The sequence below is a fragment of the Stegastes partitus genome, unplaced genomic scaffold (genome assembly GCF_000690725.1).
Source record: "Stegastes partitus isolate 25-593 unplaced genomic scaffold, Stegastes_partitus-1.0.2 Scaffold434, whole genome shotgun sequence".
Taxonomy (NCBI): Eukaryota; Metazoa; Chordata; class Actinopteri; family Pomacentridae; genus Stegastes; species Stegastes partitus.
In genome coordinates this window covers 316,789-333,678 of record NW_007578165.1, presented here as the reverse complement: position 1 = coordinate 333,678, position 16,890 = coordinate 316,789, and the positions used below count along the sequence as shown (strand labels likewise).

Here is a 16,890-nt window from a genome sequence, read left to right as displayed (position 1 = left end):
ATCCCGGGAAACAAAAGGAAAAAAAAAAAAAAACCTCATACATAAGCAGAAATGTACCAGGCTAGCCAAAATGACAACAAGAATTAGACTTTTGTGTTGTCCAAATGGCAACGCACACAAAGAGCGGGTTGGAAGCTCATCGTTGCTTTGCGATGCTGTTATCTGTGCCACGGCTTCACTGCGAAAATGAAATAAAAAAAGAACTGTATGGAGTGTAAGAGGGCTTTTAAACAGACATAAAAATCAGCTAACTCATCAAGAAAGCAGTACAATACAAGGGAGCAGGAAAAAAACATATCAAACAAAAAAAGATCCCCAGGTGGTGCACAGCAGCGGTCCGCCAAATATAAATACAGTACAAGTGTAGAGAAAAGCCCTCCGAGTCGGTTCTTTGACAACAGATGGGGAGAAAAAAGTACAATAAATAAAAATAAAATCACTTTTTTGTAATTTGATGGGACTCGATGAGAGCTCATAAATGCTGATAAATTGAGCGGAAATACAATTTTTTTTCTTCCAATTTTTGCTGACGATGCTTAAGCCGAGGACCACCACTGTGGAGGACTTCACGGTGGCTTTGTGTCCATTAACTCAGAGGCGGACAAAAAGAGAGCGCGAGTTCTCTATTAACACCGAGGCTCTTTGATCTCTATCTCCCCTGTGGTACCAATTAGTTTGCTGCACCGTTTGCATTTCAAACTCGGCGCTTCCTATTTTGAAAGACATCCTGCATGAATTATCTTTCCGCCAGAACTTTTATTCCCTCTTGATAAAAAAAAAATAAAAAAATTATGAGTGGCACATCTCTAAAGTTTTGGCTCGTTCAAATAAAAGATATCAGTTACCTAGTTTCCCTGCACCGATCAATGCGGCCTCGGCACGGCGTGAAACTCTTCATGTGACGCAACGAGGAGGCCTCCTGCTTATTTCTGCTCGTCTTAACAAAAGAAGAGGTCGCAGCTTCAAGCGTGCCTAAGCTGAGATTTCTACTCAAAAGATAAAACACGGGACGGCAGAGCGGTTGAGGATTGATCAAAGGAAGATAAATAGCTGTGAAGATTCCTCCACTGCCTTCATCCCTTGTTAGCAGAGGCTATCACGCAGCCGTCACCAAGAAGATCCATCGCTGTCACATTACCCCAACACGATTATAAGGAGAGAGGAGGCAGAGAGAGAGAGAGGAGGCAGCCAGGGAGCGTGTGACAAAAGTACATTTGGTGGATTTCAGTTAAGGAAGAACAAAAGCAGTGAGCCCTGCCTTTATAAATGAATGATTTTTGCAATCTGAGTGGTCGATGCTGATGAAGGGAAATATAAATCAAGGGTAGGAGTGAGGCTTCTTGGCGAGAGTGCCTCACAGAGATAATGGCATCATCATGCCTGTGTGGTTCGCTGTTCCTGGGAAGATTAAACACTTTATCATTGTCTTTGGGACAAACATTCCCCGTACACTGAGCATGCATCCAATTATTAGACGCCTTCTCCACTCAATCTCGACATCCACGCGTCAGCTTCATCACACACCAAAGCCTAAAAAGAAGAGATGAAAAGAGACAGGCGTCTTATCGGGCCACGGCTACCTTTCGGGGCAGTAGCCCACGGTGGCAGCTGACCTCACTTTTATTACCGCTGTCTCACGCTGATGATATCATCTAAACACATACTGAAAGACCCAGAAGCTTTCAAGCTCAGTTTATCTCGTTTTATGGCTGTAACAACTCCGTCTCTCCCAACAATAGTGACGGCCACGGGCAAGCGTGCACCGAGGAGCAGCGTGGCTCCTTTCACCTCATCAGAGGCTGCAGAGTGTCGTGGAACACGGGAGGAAGTTAGCAGGAGCAGAGACATCAAACAAAGAAATTGGACGTGAACGGTGACAGCGGAGAGACAGAAATCTCAATGAGGAGAAAGAGGAGGAGGAGGAGGAGGAGGAGGAAGAGGAGGCGGTGGGAGGAATGACTGTCTCACGGCTCACTGGTCTGGAATCAGACAGACAATCAATTCCAGCACTCGGTTTCAGGCTGCTAGGTCCTGCTTCAGCACCGAATTATCAATAGCACTGAATTACTTTAATAATTAGTTACAGTAGTCAAATGAGAAAAATGTATGATGATTTATGGCATTTAGCGGCACAAAGCTGACCGGTCCTGATCTCTGGTCCTCACTGGATGATTCCCTGCGGTTTTCTATCAGGAATAATTAAAAGGGGAGTCTTAGATTCTGCACAAAGACTGTTGATCTTCAGCTTGTTAGCGTATTTCAATAGCTAGCATGTACCATTTGCCATCCACCCTCGTTCAGACTGCTCGCTTTGCAGCACACCTCCTCTCCCTTCACCGCTTCATGCTTGTGCACAGGACACGCTGGGTTACGGTTCTGTAGGTCAGCCCGAGCCAGAACCGTGTAGGAACATTTCATGGAACACCCAGAACAGACCACGAGCACAAGAAGGTTTGTGCCGAATTTCACAAAAAGCTGTCAGGAGATAGTTTTGTGCAGGACGGTGGCGATGCATTTAACTTCCACCTCTAGGTTCCTTTTGGATCACATTATCTGACAGTGAAATTCACACAGCGCTCCTTCTATTGAAACTGCATGTAACAGAATCATTGCAGGAGATTTTCAAGACTTTACCTCCCTCGCCTGTCGGGGATTTTTTAAAAAGCCATCTTTGGGAATCAAAATGACATAGTTAGAAGGTTTTTTTTCCCCCATCCTGCCTTAAAATGGCTGAGATGTAACTCACCACTCACTGCAGCTCGAGCACAACAGCTCACTTGCGACTCTGCTCAAACACTGATAACAGCAAGTTGTACTATTGGAATAATTTAGTTGCACATTTTTAAGCCAGAAATAGATTCTAAGTAAAAACAATAAGATGGATTTTAATAAAAACTAGATTTTCAGCAGAGAAGCTAAACATTTGTTCAAAGTGTTGACCTCCTTTAATGACAAAGCCATGACTAACTTGTTGGATTTTCCCAAAAAGAGACTTTCTAAGGCTGCAACACACCTTCAAACATCCATCCAGCGTCCCTTTTGCAGCTCAGGCAGTAATGTTCTCATAGCGGCATAGTTAATTACAGGAACACTCTCTGTCCAAACAATTTAGCAAGAACAAAATCTGTGAAGACAACTAGATGAATCCCTTTTAACAGAATTAGCATTTTTGCACGGCTAGCTTAGCTGCAAAGAGATATTGTTTTGATATCATCTTTGTTTAGGTGTTGATGGTTAGTCAACTTATGTTTCATAACTTTTTAAGCTGCTCCAAATATGGCAAATGGTCTTATATGGCGCTTTTATCCAATTATATTTCATTTACTCATTCATACACCAATGGTGACAGAGCTGCCATACAAGGTGCTGCCTGCCATTGGGAGCAACTTCGGGGTTCAGTGTCTTGCCTTCGACTGTGGATGGGCGGGGGATCTTACGATCAGAGGACAACCCGCTCTACCACCTGAGCCACAGCCACCCTTAAATAAAATGTCATGCAATTTGAAAACTGCAGTTAAGTGGTGTCTGTGAAGATCCTCAGTCATCCAGGTCATGGCTGTTCTGGTAGATTAATGGCAGCAACTGGACTCGCTTGAGTTCCCTGAAGACGTTCTACCTCTCATCCAAGAGGCTTCATCAGTTCTGACTGACTAGTTGGGAGTTCCAGATACTGATATCCTTAAGGAGACATTAACTGGGGGAAGTTACTCCTCCCTAACTCAGGTGTTCATGGCTCTTCAAGGATGTCAGTATGTGGAACTCCCAACTAGTCAGTCAGAACTGATGAAGCCTCTTGGATGAGAGGTGGAACGTCTTCAAGGAAGTCAAGCGAGTCCAGTTGCTACGATTAATCTACCAGAATGCCGTTAAGTGGCAATTTTTATGGTGCTGCTCGATGGTGTTGGAAAAAAGCAGCCAAAGCTCATATGTGCTAGTCTCACCATTCAGTAGCCATCTTGGTAGCATGGCTACAATTTCAATGGGACATCAGAAAGAAGACTGGCTGGATGCTTCCCAGTTTGGCTCTTTCAAAGCAGACTAGTGGCTTTCCGAGGGGAGAGGCAGGACATGCCCACAACTCTCCCGGAGATTTCTATTCAGGAATCATTAGGTGGTGAGTCTCTGTCTTGTAACCTCGCTGAAGCAACCCATCTGCTGAGTGAACACAGTGAATTATCCTCCTGAAAAAGACCCGGTTACCAGCAATCGGATCCAATTGCGCTCTTGAAGGTGGCATCGGAGGCATCGGTCACTGCTGTTGTTCAGGCTGACACCGAGGCACCTTTACCGTCTAAACAGCTCGAGTCAGACTGCTGGCTGTTTGTGCTGCTGCGGTCGTCTAATGTGTCTGAGTTGTGTGTTAAAGCATGGCCAGGATCTCAGTTTAGATAATGCAGCCTTTCCAGCACTTAAGGAGGATAAGCTCTTATCTTTGTCTAAATCCCCAACAGTCATTAGAGGCGGCAGGGCCTGCTTAGAAGTCCATCTAATTAGGGCTCAAGTCGTCCTATCCTCCTTGCAACATAAAGATCAAGATCATACAGGCATTGTGTTTACGATGTCGCTCCTTCTGGCTTGACGAGAGCGACGACAGCTTCAGTGTGTGACGCAGGATGATATGAAGAGGGTGTGCTGACATGAGGCTTGGTCAGTTGTTTCCAATCGTTGAATAAACGTTGCTTGATACCTAATCGTTTAAAAACCCACGTTACCTTTATAGACGGTTCCTAAGTTTCCAGAGTCAAGAGTCCTTGTGCAAAGCTCCATGTCACCCCACGAATAAAAAAAAAATAAAATAAAAATAAAAAAATCCCAACACTTCAGAATAGCAGATCAAAGCGGCGCATGTAGTATTCATCTGTCGACTCCTTCACCGTTCCTCCGCTCAAGTGTTCCACTCATCTGCACTTTAGGTTTTTCCAGACATGAGTGAACCAGACACAAAGAGAATAAAAGAATCTGAGAACAGATAAATTCACACTAAGAGGGCGGAGAGGGGAGGAAGAAGATGGACAGGGAGTCATGGAAGTGAGGAAAAAATAAAAAAGACAAAGGTTCCTCTCTGGCCAGCCAGCAGACTCACCGCTGAGTCCGATTCTCCTCCTCCTCCTGCACTCCTCTCTCTTCAGCCTCTTCCTCTAGGTTTGACCAAGCAGCTATAATAATGGGAAAGCGAGGGGACAAACGGGGCCATCCATAAAGGGGCTAGATACCGGCGCGAGCACGCCGTTGAGCCCGGGTGGTGGTGTCATTAAGTGTGAGTGCGTGATAAATGCACTCTGCTTGTCGGATTTGAGATTCTCATTAGTCTGTGTTCAGGAGGAGACCTGGGGCCATTACTCTTGTGGCTGCCTTGACAAGAGGCTGAATGTGTCTGTGTATAGAAGAGAGAGCAAAGCGTGGGCTTCTATGGGAAGGCTTGTATACATAGAAGCATTTTAGATGATGTATCGCAGCCTTTGGCAGTCAGAGGTCTCCCGCTCGAGCCCCGTCTCATAAAAATTCCTCTGCAGCTAAACCGCGTTCTCAATTACGTTTCGGGGGTATAATCTTCCCAGATTACGTATGTCTGAGACGTATCGCGGATGCGTTTGTGATATCTTTGCCGTTTATTTCATTGCTTTCCTTCTGTTGCTCCCTTTCAGCCATATATTAGATGCGGCGGGGAGCTGTCACCGTTGGAAACTTAGCAAAGTAGGAAGAGCTTCAAACAGGTTACGAAACCCAACACGTGGTATTTTCCCAAATGTAAACGAGGAGTTTTGGTGCCGAAACCTAACCAAACAAACAGGAGGTGGAAAAGAAACTTAAGTCTAAAAATAATGCACCACACAGGATTTAAGCTTCAGCTGTCAAAGCCGCCTTGTGTGCCTTTAAGTAAGAAAAGAAAAAATGGGTTGACGGGAAAAAAAATACAAAAAAACCTGAATTTTTAGCCAGAAATGAGGTTTTTGTTGGTAAAATTAAATTCAAAGTATTCCTCATCTTCCTCTACATGACTTAGCAAGTTTTAAACACATTATAGCTGCATGTTTCTGATGAAATATGATGATTAAATAGAAAATTAATAACAAAAACATTCTTTTTTGTGCATTTTTTCTCCCCTTTTAACTCCCTATACTGTCTACAAGATACATCAACACAACATTTGCATTCAGAAACACAAGTATAATGTAGGGGTCCCAAGTATTGGATCCAATATTCAGCAGTTTTGCAACAATAATAATAATTAAAGTAAAATTTAAAAAAAAATTCTCTGTAAAACAACTAAAACAACTCTGGCTGCTTCTGTCCATCTGTAGTCTGCACACTGATCTATCTGACGAGTAACAGCCTGTCAAGACTGAAGTGAAAATGTTGAAAAGCTCTCTTTAGAAAAAATATACAACACATGAACACTCACGGGAATTTAATGGAGTCAGAATTTATTTCAGTTTTAATAAAGAGATTTCCATTTTCACTGCAAACATCGAATATTTCAAATATTGCTTATTGGTCCCCTTGAATACTAATAATATGGATCAGCACTGAGAAAATCATATCTGTACTAGCTTCTGAAAGGCTGCCCCAAATCCTGATTCTTGCTCTATTTTAGATAAGCTCCTCATCCAGCTTTGTGTTTTAAGACTGAACAGTCACTCGTCCTCCGTCTCAGTAATCACTACTTTCTAGTAAACCAAACTGAACCTCTACCCAGACCGCTGAGTTCTTTTAGCGCCTCTCCGCCAGGGTTTTAGGCGGCTAGCTCTTATATATGTGCAGTTCTCCAGCAAACTGTGGCTGCCAAGAGGGTTTGTGACACAAAGCCTCTCCAGGAAAAAAAACAAGAACACATGCTGTGCGACATAAGCGCCGTGTGAAGATGTGTTTGTAAGCTGCCCGTGTCTCAGACTGACACAATGGCTGCTCAGTATCTTTAAATGTGTGATAGCAAAGAGGATGTATGTACCCAGGAAACATACTCCTTAATCCGCCGCCGCTGTGGGACAGTATGTCTTGTCACATTTTCAAAAAACTCTCAGCTGCACAGGAGGAGGGGGAAGCGAGAGAGAGGTAGTCGCCAGCCCAGCTCGCCTGCCTGCGTCAGTGGCTGCAGCAGTCGTCTGGACGTCTGGTCCAATCAATACCCAGAGACAAGCATCTGTCCGGGTCTCCAGTTACTGTACCTCCGTCCTCGCAGCCCTCTCTCAGGCTGCTCTGCAGACAGCCGCCGGCTCGGCTTATCGCAGGACAACACAGGAAACGCGATGCCACGCAGGTCGGCCGCTGACACTTTAATTTGTCACCGGTGATAGGGTTCGTCAAACTATTTGTGGAGTTCATCAGCCACCTGGCCCTTATTTGCTCGCTCCGTAGACGACTTTTCAGCCCTCTCCAGAGATCCTCCGCCACAATGACCTTGATGCTCAATTGCTGCATATTTTTCATTATGTACAAGCCTCTGCGGAGCGGCTGCCATGTTGTTCTAAGACGACGCGCCGGATACTGATGAACCAGTGTGAGAGCCGTAAAAAATTACAGCTCTCATACAATCTCATAAAAATTATATCTCTTCCAATAATTGAAACCATCACTTGCTGGGAAAAAAAAAAAAGAGAACAGCGATGAGAGTGTTCAGAGAGCTAGCAGCATGAAAGCACACACACACATTCAAACTAGGAAAAAAGGAAAAAGCTAAACAAGGAGACAGGTAGAAAGACAGTTTGGAGTTCTCTGGAACACTTACAGACTCCTACAACTAAAGTTTCTGGAAATGTGCGCACGCTAATTTAAACATAAACAAAAACAAACAAAAAAAACCCCACCATATATCCAAAGGGACGATGAGAGTTAGAACCAAAGGAATAAATTTGCATTATTTGTGAGGCTTTAGCGCTAACAAGTACATATTTACACTGTATTTTCTACGGCGCCTTTGTTTGATGGGTTTATTTGTTTTTGATTTGAGGCTTATTTATCCGCCGCAGAGTTATAAATGCTCTTTAAGATGCATTTGGAGGCAACACTTGTATATTTAGAGCTGCGGTCTAATCTATTTATATCTTGCACTGCATGTAATACCCGCAGCTGGTGCAAAAAGAAAACGCTAGATATCGTTGAACGAGCCGGGACGACCGAGGAGTTAAGAACCTCCTCTGTGTTAAATTAGGAGTGAGCAACAGTTTCCCTGAAATGCATCCCATAGTTTGACGCCAAAGCCAGAGAGCAACGACATGCACTCTGTCTGAACTCTGAACCGCGCATGAGGAAGAAAACATTTGCAATTTATCGTTTTAATGTTTGCTTATGAGAATCTCTGACATAGTACCACAATACACACCCAGGACCTATAAACACTGCCTCTCTTTAATGTACACTGTTTAACTGTGTGGAGGTTTTTTTGGTACCCTGGATGCTTTAACTCTGCAGCCTGTGGCCTGGCTGCCATCCAAAATGCAAACAAATGTGTGTTTTTTTAAAGGAATTGCAGACAAAATCCATTTTACTTAAAGCAGAAACAAATGAAGCTCTAAGGGGAAAAAAAGAGTGCTGTAAATATATAGAGGGATGATGAACTGAATTCTCCAAGTCTCAGGGACGGAGCGCTGGTCTTTCAGAAAATATCCCCTTATTTGGTGTTTTGATGGTGGTGGTAGAGATCTAACATGTTGGTCCAAAGGTGTTCACTTTGGGTAGAAATCTGGTGACTGCCAAGGCCACGGGATGTGATTCACATCTGTCTTATAGAATAGAATAGAAAAATACTTTATTTATCCCAGGCCTGGGAAATTATTGTGATACAGCAGCAAAAAAAAGAAAAAACACCTTGTGGAAGCAGGCTGCCGTTGATACTTTGGTGTCAGGAGGACCAGGTTGTGATCAGATCTGCCCAGTGGGGGGACGGCGGCACTGTATGCATCCTTTGCATTTGCATACAGGAGGTGTTCTGTTGCCTCTAGTGGGGCAGTTAACAAACTGGTAAAAAGTTGGGAGAATTTTATCCAGTGTGACGTGGCTAAAGTCCCCAGTGATTGTTATGAAAGCATTTGGATGTTGGGTTTGTAGTTTGGAGACGGTGGAGTGAATGATGTGGCACGCTGCCTCTGCATCAGCTGATGGGGAAACAGCGACTACAATGGCGGAAGTGAGCTCCCTTGGCATGTAGTATGGACGCATTCCCACGACTAACAGTTCAACATCTGGGCTACAGAAACGTTCCTTCTCGGCAACATGTCCAGGGTTACGCCATCTCTCGTTAACAAACAGTGCAATCCACGTCTCTGTCTACTACTACTGTCTGGAAGCCGGGTAAAGCGAGTGTAGCCACGTCTCCGTTAAACACATGATGCTGCACTCACAGAACTCCCTCTGAGTCTTGACAAGTGCCGCAAGCTCGTCCATCTTATTGCCTAAAGATCTCACATTCCCCATGATGATCGCTGGTACAGCAGGTTTAAACTTCCTCAAACAACTCAGCGACACCTGTGGATGGAGGATCGCCACCAGTTTCTTCAGGATAGAAACGTTTCATCACAGGATAAAGGCGTTAATGGCCCGCTACGCTGCTGCCTGAAAAAATTACGCCTCGAATTGGGCCGTTAGGTTGTTTTCGAGAGTATGTAGTGGTTTGATGTTGATTGTGCCTGGCTACCTTACACGTATCCAGGCAAATATTTAACAACAACTGCCGATGCAGTTTCTCTACCGTCGTCTTCGTTAGCAGCTAAGACGCTAATGTCTTTGCTAACCCCCCGTTCGCGAAGACGACGGTAGAGAAACTTCATGGACGCTTGTTGTTAAATATTTGCCTGCATACGTGTAAGGTAGCCAGGGAGTGTCACTAAGACATTTCTGGTGAGAACCCAGAAAGATGACGACTTAGAACAACATCTGTATTGATTTGTAGTGACCCAAGTGGACCCAAAAACATGGCAACCCACAGGACAACAGAGCCACCACATCCCCTCACTGTAGGGGTCAAGGGTTCAGGTTTACCCTTTAATTTGTCGCCTGTCTACATGTACAAGTCACAGTCGCACAATGAGCCCAATAAACCAGCATCTCCAAAGTACAAACTGAATCAATCCTACTTTATAATCAGCTGAAAGAATATGCTCAGAAAACAGCCCCATTTAAACGTTAGTCGAACAATCAGCCGAAACAACTGCGCTCCACTACATCGCAGCAGAGAACTACAAAAAACTGGTGGTGTTCACAAATGAGGCATTTCTCCCGAAGAGGAACGAGGCAGATTCACTTTAATCTCTGTGATTTCATTTCCTTGCTTCTGTCCCAGTGATTTGCTTGTGCAGATGTCTTTTCTCTCCGCTTAAGCCCTTCGGCCATATGCTGCTGCCGCCCAGACTGTGACACAAAGGGCTTTTAATCAGTCTTCTCAATGACGGAGCACATTCTGTCATTAAAAAACACAAGGCTTTGAGGCTCGCCTGAGCCTCTAAGTCCTTTTGGCTGCAGCCAGGTCTGAGACTGCTACATCTAGTGCTGCTTAGCAAAGACGGGAAAAAAAAACCCATAAAGATGAAGTTCAGTTCATAGCTGTATGGCTTTCTGATCTATTTGAGCTGGCTGAGCTCCTGATACTGTCCGCGACACAATTCTCCCTCTCTGTTTGAACACAAAGCGCAGTTAGACGACTCGCACTCGTAGTTTATCATTCAACAAATTGTCCTCTTCTGCGGCACTCAAAATGTGCTCTCTGGATGAATCCCTGCTGCAGACGAACCCTTCACAAAGCAAATAATTAGCAACTAAACTGCGGCGATATTCAGGAATCTTCTGAGCTGAAACAGGGCTCAAACAACCTCCAGCCACTGCTTTTATAACACAATCCAAAGCTGATTTGTGACAGAAAGAACAGTGCATCGGTTTGGATTTTCTTTTAAATTAAAGGGCCCAAAAAAAAGAATTACTATTTCACTTTGGTGAGCACGTGTCAGGCTGACGAGTGCAAACAGCCATAAGCTAAAACACATCTCGAGCAGGTCTTTTTGGAGCCCAGCCAGCCGTCCAAATAGATCAATTTTAATGTGCACAGGAGTTATCTGAAGGGTGAAAGTGACAGAACTTTAATGGGCAAATATATGAACTTTATTATAATTGAATTAATTTGGGTTTTGCCCTCAAAGTAAACATTATTCAATAGCACAGAACATTACCATAAATTAAACCCAATTCCAGACCAACTCTAGAATAAAACTCACCATTTTATGACCTTTACTTGTTTTTTTTAAGGCAAAAAAAAAAACTGTTGACCCTTTGCTCATTTGAATTGTAATTATAAACAGCCTGGAGTCAAGCTTTGGAGGGCTTCCTGCCTTTCACCTCAACTCCAGTAATCCCAGCCTCATTATCCAAAATTACTAAATGTTTTCAACCAGAGCATAGGGATGAAATTACTTGGAGATGAGAGGCCCGAGGTGAAAGTAAAGAACAAATCCGCAGCAGCAGGACGCTCGTTCCTGACAGAGATGTTTAAGGCAGGAGGGCCGCGGCCATGTTTGCCGACGTCGTGGAAGCAGTCGCGCTCTTTTCTCTCCCGTTACAGGGAGGTGGTTTATTTTAACTCAGCTGCAGATTTGTTTTTGCACTCCACGTTCTGGAAGCTTCTTGTTTCAGCGTGAATGCGGCAAACGCGAACACTGGTCGTGGTTATGGGGACGAAGGGCCGCAGATTGTTTGTGCTGACAGTGAAAGAGCTGTTACCACAAACGGAGGGCTGTTTTTCACAGCTTGCTCCGGCACGGACACACAAATCCATTTGTGTGTGTTCCTACAACAAACTGGCTCCTGTCCAGCATCTCAGAGTGTCTAATAGCGTGTGGACATCTCATAAAACATTGCCTGCTGTGTGAGGCTTGTACTTCTTTTTTTTTTTTTGCTAAGCTGGCTAGTTGAGCCCCAAGAAGTTGCATCACTTTGGCTCGACCATGTGCGGATAATTAGCCACTGATAAACATGAAAGTCAGCAAAAAGTCGCTTTGAAATCCAAATATTAGTCCGAGAGGTGTGTTTCAGAGGAAAGTCGATATGGTTCCCTCTGTAGTGGTAAAGCTCATCAGATCACTGGTGGATACCAGCTCAAATAGCGATCTGTAAAAAAGAATAATTCTTTTCACTGCTTGAAAGGGAGTCAACCGTTTCAGAACTTTGCTCTTTGCTCGACAGATGCCTGTTAGGAAGGCAGGGAATACATCACATCTGCTGATCGATATCCCCTGCTTAGGGCTCGCAGGTCCACTGAATATTAAGCAACCGTGGGAAAGTTATCCCGTCACGTTCCAGGTGAGGAGAGCTAAAGCCAGCAATTATCCCATCCTCCCGCCCACGGACTGAACACAGGGTTTTTAATGAAAAGAAAATCTGATCCATTAGCGAACCTCACTCGTTTGAAACCCTGTGTGCCTTTAATGGTTAACTCAGCGTGGAGTGATTAATGCAGATTGCTTCCTCTTTTCTGAGCTTCATTTATGCATGTAACTTATTTAGCTACAAAAGAAAACTATCATGTCTTAAAACTCGTAAACAGACTAATTGCACAAGACTAATGTTTGCATGGTGATTTTTTAATGTGCCAGCATCTGTGGTGCTTTATTGAGGCACCCAAAGGACATTAAGACATGCTAACAAATGTTTTGGCCAAACCTTGCAAGCTTGGCTGGGACTGCTGTAAGAGTAGCTGGGAATATGTTATGAGCTCATAGCTCAGATGCTAAAATACAATTAGTTGCTGGCTACTTAGGAGTCAGCTGCAAACAGTTGCTCAGAATGATAAACAAAAGCTGGCACCGTTTTTCACTTCAGGAAAAAAAAAAAGCCCAGACTGAGACATAATATGAGTTTTACCAGAGATGCCTGTAAGCAGCGTTCTCACCGAGCTGCTGTGTGTTTGTGATGCCGGTGAGTCTCTTTTACAACTTTATTCAACATTTCTGGTTAAAACAAACAAACAAACTTTAGTTCTAATATTATTAATAACTCAAAAGTGTTTGAAAAGATTTTTGACCTGATTGAAATCCGAGTTGGACCCAAATATTGTGTGTAATTAAAATTTGACTTGTGGCTTCGGAGTGGAGTGTGCAGGCGTTGCTGTCTTTGGCTTATTAAACGGCCTGCACATACGTGACGTGCATGTAATTACAACCCTTCTTCAAGGAAACCAGTAAAATGCCATTCAATGATGATTTCTCTGTATTTGTTTCATCTTCAGAGTTAATTTTTTAGGCAGTGTAATGCAGTTTGAAGTCACCCAGTTTGGCAAAATGATCAATGCATCATGCAAGTGCTGCTGTTAAACTGCTGGAAACTGTTTTGTGTTTCTGTTTTTATCTGTGCAACACCAAGCCAACTGTCAGCACATTCATCTACCTGCTTCCTTCCAAAGGTTGAGGAGAGCCGACATTAGTCAATAAAGTTTACTCCGTTTGAACTTCTCCACTTTCTCTGAGAGCAGATACTATTCCTGCATGCCTTCCCGTGTGATTTACGTTACCATGGGTGTATTTTAAAATCTTTGCTCAACACAGCTGTGAGAAAAACAAACAAATAAAAAAAAAAAAGCCCTCAATTGGGGAACATTTTCAGATCCCTGGGACACAGCCTAATGAGCAATGCCAGTCCTGTCAGACAAACTATGATCTTACCAGAAGTCATGCTGCAATGAAAAACACCCATGAGGATTTTAGTCAAGCTGCAGCAAAAGCCTCGTGAGTAAACATTGTTAAGACAGCTGCTCTGCGAATAGAGCAGCCTGCTTACATGTGCATGCTGCTGACATGTACAGTACACGGGTGATGCTGCGCGTACTATAGTAGGCCGTGTGTCGCTGCTCCCAGAGTCCCACCAGCCTACCATTAGTCTGAGCTCCGTCTCTCTGTCAAAATCCCTCAGCGCCCCTTCGCCTCTCTGAGCGGATCCAAGCGGAGAGCCTCTGACAGTTAGCGAGCGCCTCTGCTGCACACATCATTGATACTAATGGGGACGGAAGGCTGGTGTGGGGTGGCATGTGGATCAGAGTTTGCTCTTGTGTGTGTGCGTGTGCATATGGAGCAACCAAAGTCAGGATTACACAAGTGGACCGTGTGTGCGCTTGCTCTGCGGCACGGAGATCAATTCATGTCGCTGCAGCAAATGGCATGACAACCAGTCTCCTCCCCGTCACCATCTGCCTCCTCTGTGCCAATTTGTCACAGCACATCCAAGTGTGGCCATGCCCTCATTTAACATTGAACAAGAGCACGGCTCAGGAAGCAACACAGAAGAAAGGGAAAGGAGGAGAAAATAAGGGCGCTGACAAAGACTCAAGCCCTTGGGGCAAGCGGGGAGAGAGGTCAACGGGAGTTTATCAGAGGGCAAAGATAAGGAATATGCACGGAGGGGTTCATCCCGCCGCCCCGAGTACAAACCACATCCGTGCAGAACTCCAGGTTTAAACCAGGATCTTTGTCACATGTCTCCTCTTTCTGCAAACTTTCCCCGTCCAGTCTTTAACGCAAAGGCAAAAACTTTCACACACAAATCTACAATTTAATCTTTAAAAAAAGAAAGAGTGAAAAAGAGAAAAGCGGAGACAGCTGTATTCTCAGTGTGGGACTGATTTGGAGAAATCGTTCTTTAATTCGGTATCTGAGCAGACAGGAGCTGAATCTATAGTCATGCGGAGGGCTGATGGGCTGTAGAGCAATTTTAATGTGTTTTCAAAAATAAACTGGAAATGAATAGAGCAAAATATGAACCCATCTGCGGCTATCAATCACATCACGCAGGTTTGAGAGCTTCGACTCGGCGCGTTTGCTTGCAGAGTTGTGCAAATTAAGACAGAGGGCAGGATTCGCTGAAGGCACGGTGTTTTGCTTTGGTACACAAAGATCCTTTGTGCTTCCCCCCCTCCCCACTAAAGCATGTGGGCCATGAACAAATGTTCATACATCCAAACTATGCATCAAACTATGCCTCACTTACAGCGACAAGGACACAGTGTTTGCATTGTCAAGTGAGTGGGTGACAAGATATGAAAGCAATGCCACTCACTCTGTTTCTGCCTCCGTCTCTCCCTCACATTTTTGGCACGATAATACCTCTATTCAACTCGGCGGTCTGATCATGTTTCACGCCTGTGCACCCACACTGACTGCCATTCTGTCCCATTTCACCCCCTTTGATACGTCTTTGTGTCATCGGTAATGACAGCCAGAAAATGGCTGTCCACATCAGGGCCCCTCATGCCACCACGATGCCACTGATCCAGTTCAGCACCAACACCTCCTTGCTGTGTACTCAACCTTCTAACCAAGCCATCACGTATTGTTTCCCCGCTGTCAGCGGAGTGCAATGCAAAAGCGGTGGGCTCCTATTCGCTTTGACTGGCGCGCAACGCTCCACAATGGTCCCGTGCTGCATGTATGCACAGGCAGCCAAAAGAGGGATCACACGACCGCGGCTTTATAAAGGGGGGGCATGAATGAAGAGATCCAGAGTCCAACGTCAGCATTCATGATGTCAAATCACCCAAAGTAAGAGCTCATCGCAACAAAGCCGCTGCCAAGCCCAGTAAAACAATATGTTTGTGTTACCAACTATTCCTGTTTATTTGTCTACCTGTGTGTGTGTGTGTGTGTGTGTATGTGTGTGTGTGTGTGTGTGTGTGTGTGTGTGTGTGTGTGTGTGTGTGAGGCAGAGATGTGCTTGAAAGCTCTCGACCCGCACTGGCTCACACAATCAGATACGGCTATAACAGGGGAAGGCTGTTAATTGGCAGACGTTTCCTCTCATTACTGTCGCCAATCTGAGCCTCGCAGGGTGTGAACATTAAATCATAGCACAAAACTATTTTATTATTTCCTGCGTTCATCAGCGACCCACGGAGCTGCATGGCATTTCTGGCAATTGAGTTTTTGAGGAGGATATAACATGAGTACAGATTTAAAAAAAAATAAATTATCTCAAGTGTGTAAATCCAACATCTATTGTATATCTAACCTTCCTCAGTTGCTCTCCCCACGTTTATTGGAGTTTATTCATGTCTAACTTGATGGAGGATGTCGTCCTTTAAGGCACATTTTTGATTTATGATATTTAAATCTGAATTTAGCATAGAAATTAAGCTGTGTTATCTTGATGAACTGTTATCAATAGATTAAGAGATATGCAAAGGAATGAAGTTTTAATGTGCTTCAACTCAGCAAATGTACTTATTACAGTCTGCTCTCTATGTACAGGAAATGGGAATCGTATCTGAACTTACAGACAGGTTTTCGTCACGTCCGACAATCCACCAATCGGCGGCTCCTCCTGCTTCTCCCAGGAAGTGAGCTCAGCAGGGGGGAGCGGGGAGGCGGGGTTCCTGAAGCTGGGACGGTCGATGGGCTGTCAGAGGTTAAAAGCCCCTTTGAGGTTCGCCCTCTACGGACGTCTCGTCTTCAACGAACTTCCTGTGAGAGAAAACAGAAGAACAACATGAGAGGGTGGACGACACCAGAGGAACAGCTGCGCTGCTGGAAAACCTCAAGGGGGTTTGTGTCTCTTTGCCTAAACGAGGCCACTGACCCTGCACCGAGAGCAGCTCCATGTCCTCACAGTGTAATCTTCTCAGTCACTGCGCTGTCATAACATCACAACTAACACAAGCAGAGAGGCTGTAAGTAGAGCCAGATGTGCCGGGTTGTGCTGGGTTACAGGCACAACTTGGCAAGGACGCGATGAAGACCGAGGAGCTTTACGGCTCCGGACAACTACAAAACGATTCTTGATTACTTTCCTGGTTTTTTCCTCCTTTTCATCACACAATGGGTGCAAATTTGTTTAAACTATGATAAAGAAAGAGAAGCCATGAATGTATGATTATTTGTTTCTATGTGGTTGAGCATGGCCAGGCTCGTGGTAAACTGTGTGGGC

General features: G+C 44.5%; 1 protein-coding gene across 2 annotated transcripts in view; it reads right to left on the bottom strand.

Moving 5' to 3' along the window:
* The window catches only part of sema6cb (semaphorin 6Cb), a 175,078-nt gene that overhangs the window by 86,012 nt on the left and 72,176 nt on the right, over positions 1 to 16,890 (bottom strand). For both annotated transcript variants that reach the window (XM_008286116.1, XM_008286117.1), the window contains exon 4: positions 16,241 to 16,427. The gene's annotated coding sequence lies outside the window, so the exon portion shown is untranslated. The remainder of the gene's footprint in view (positions 1 to 16,240; positions 16,428 to 16,890) is intronic.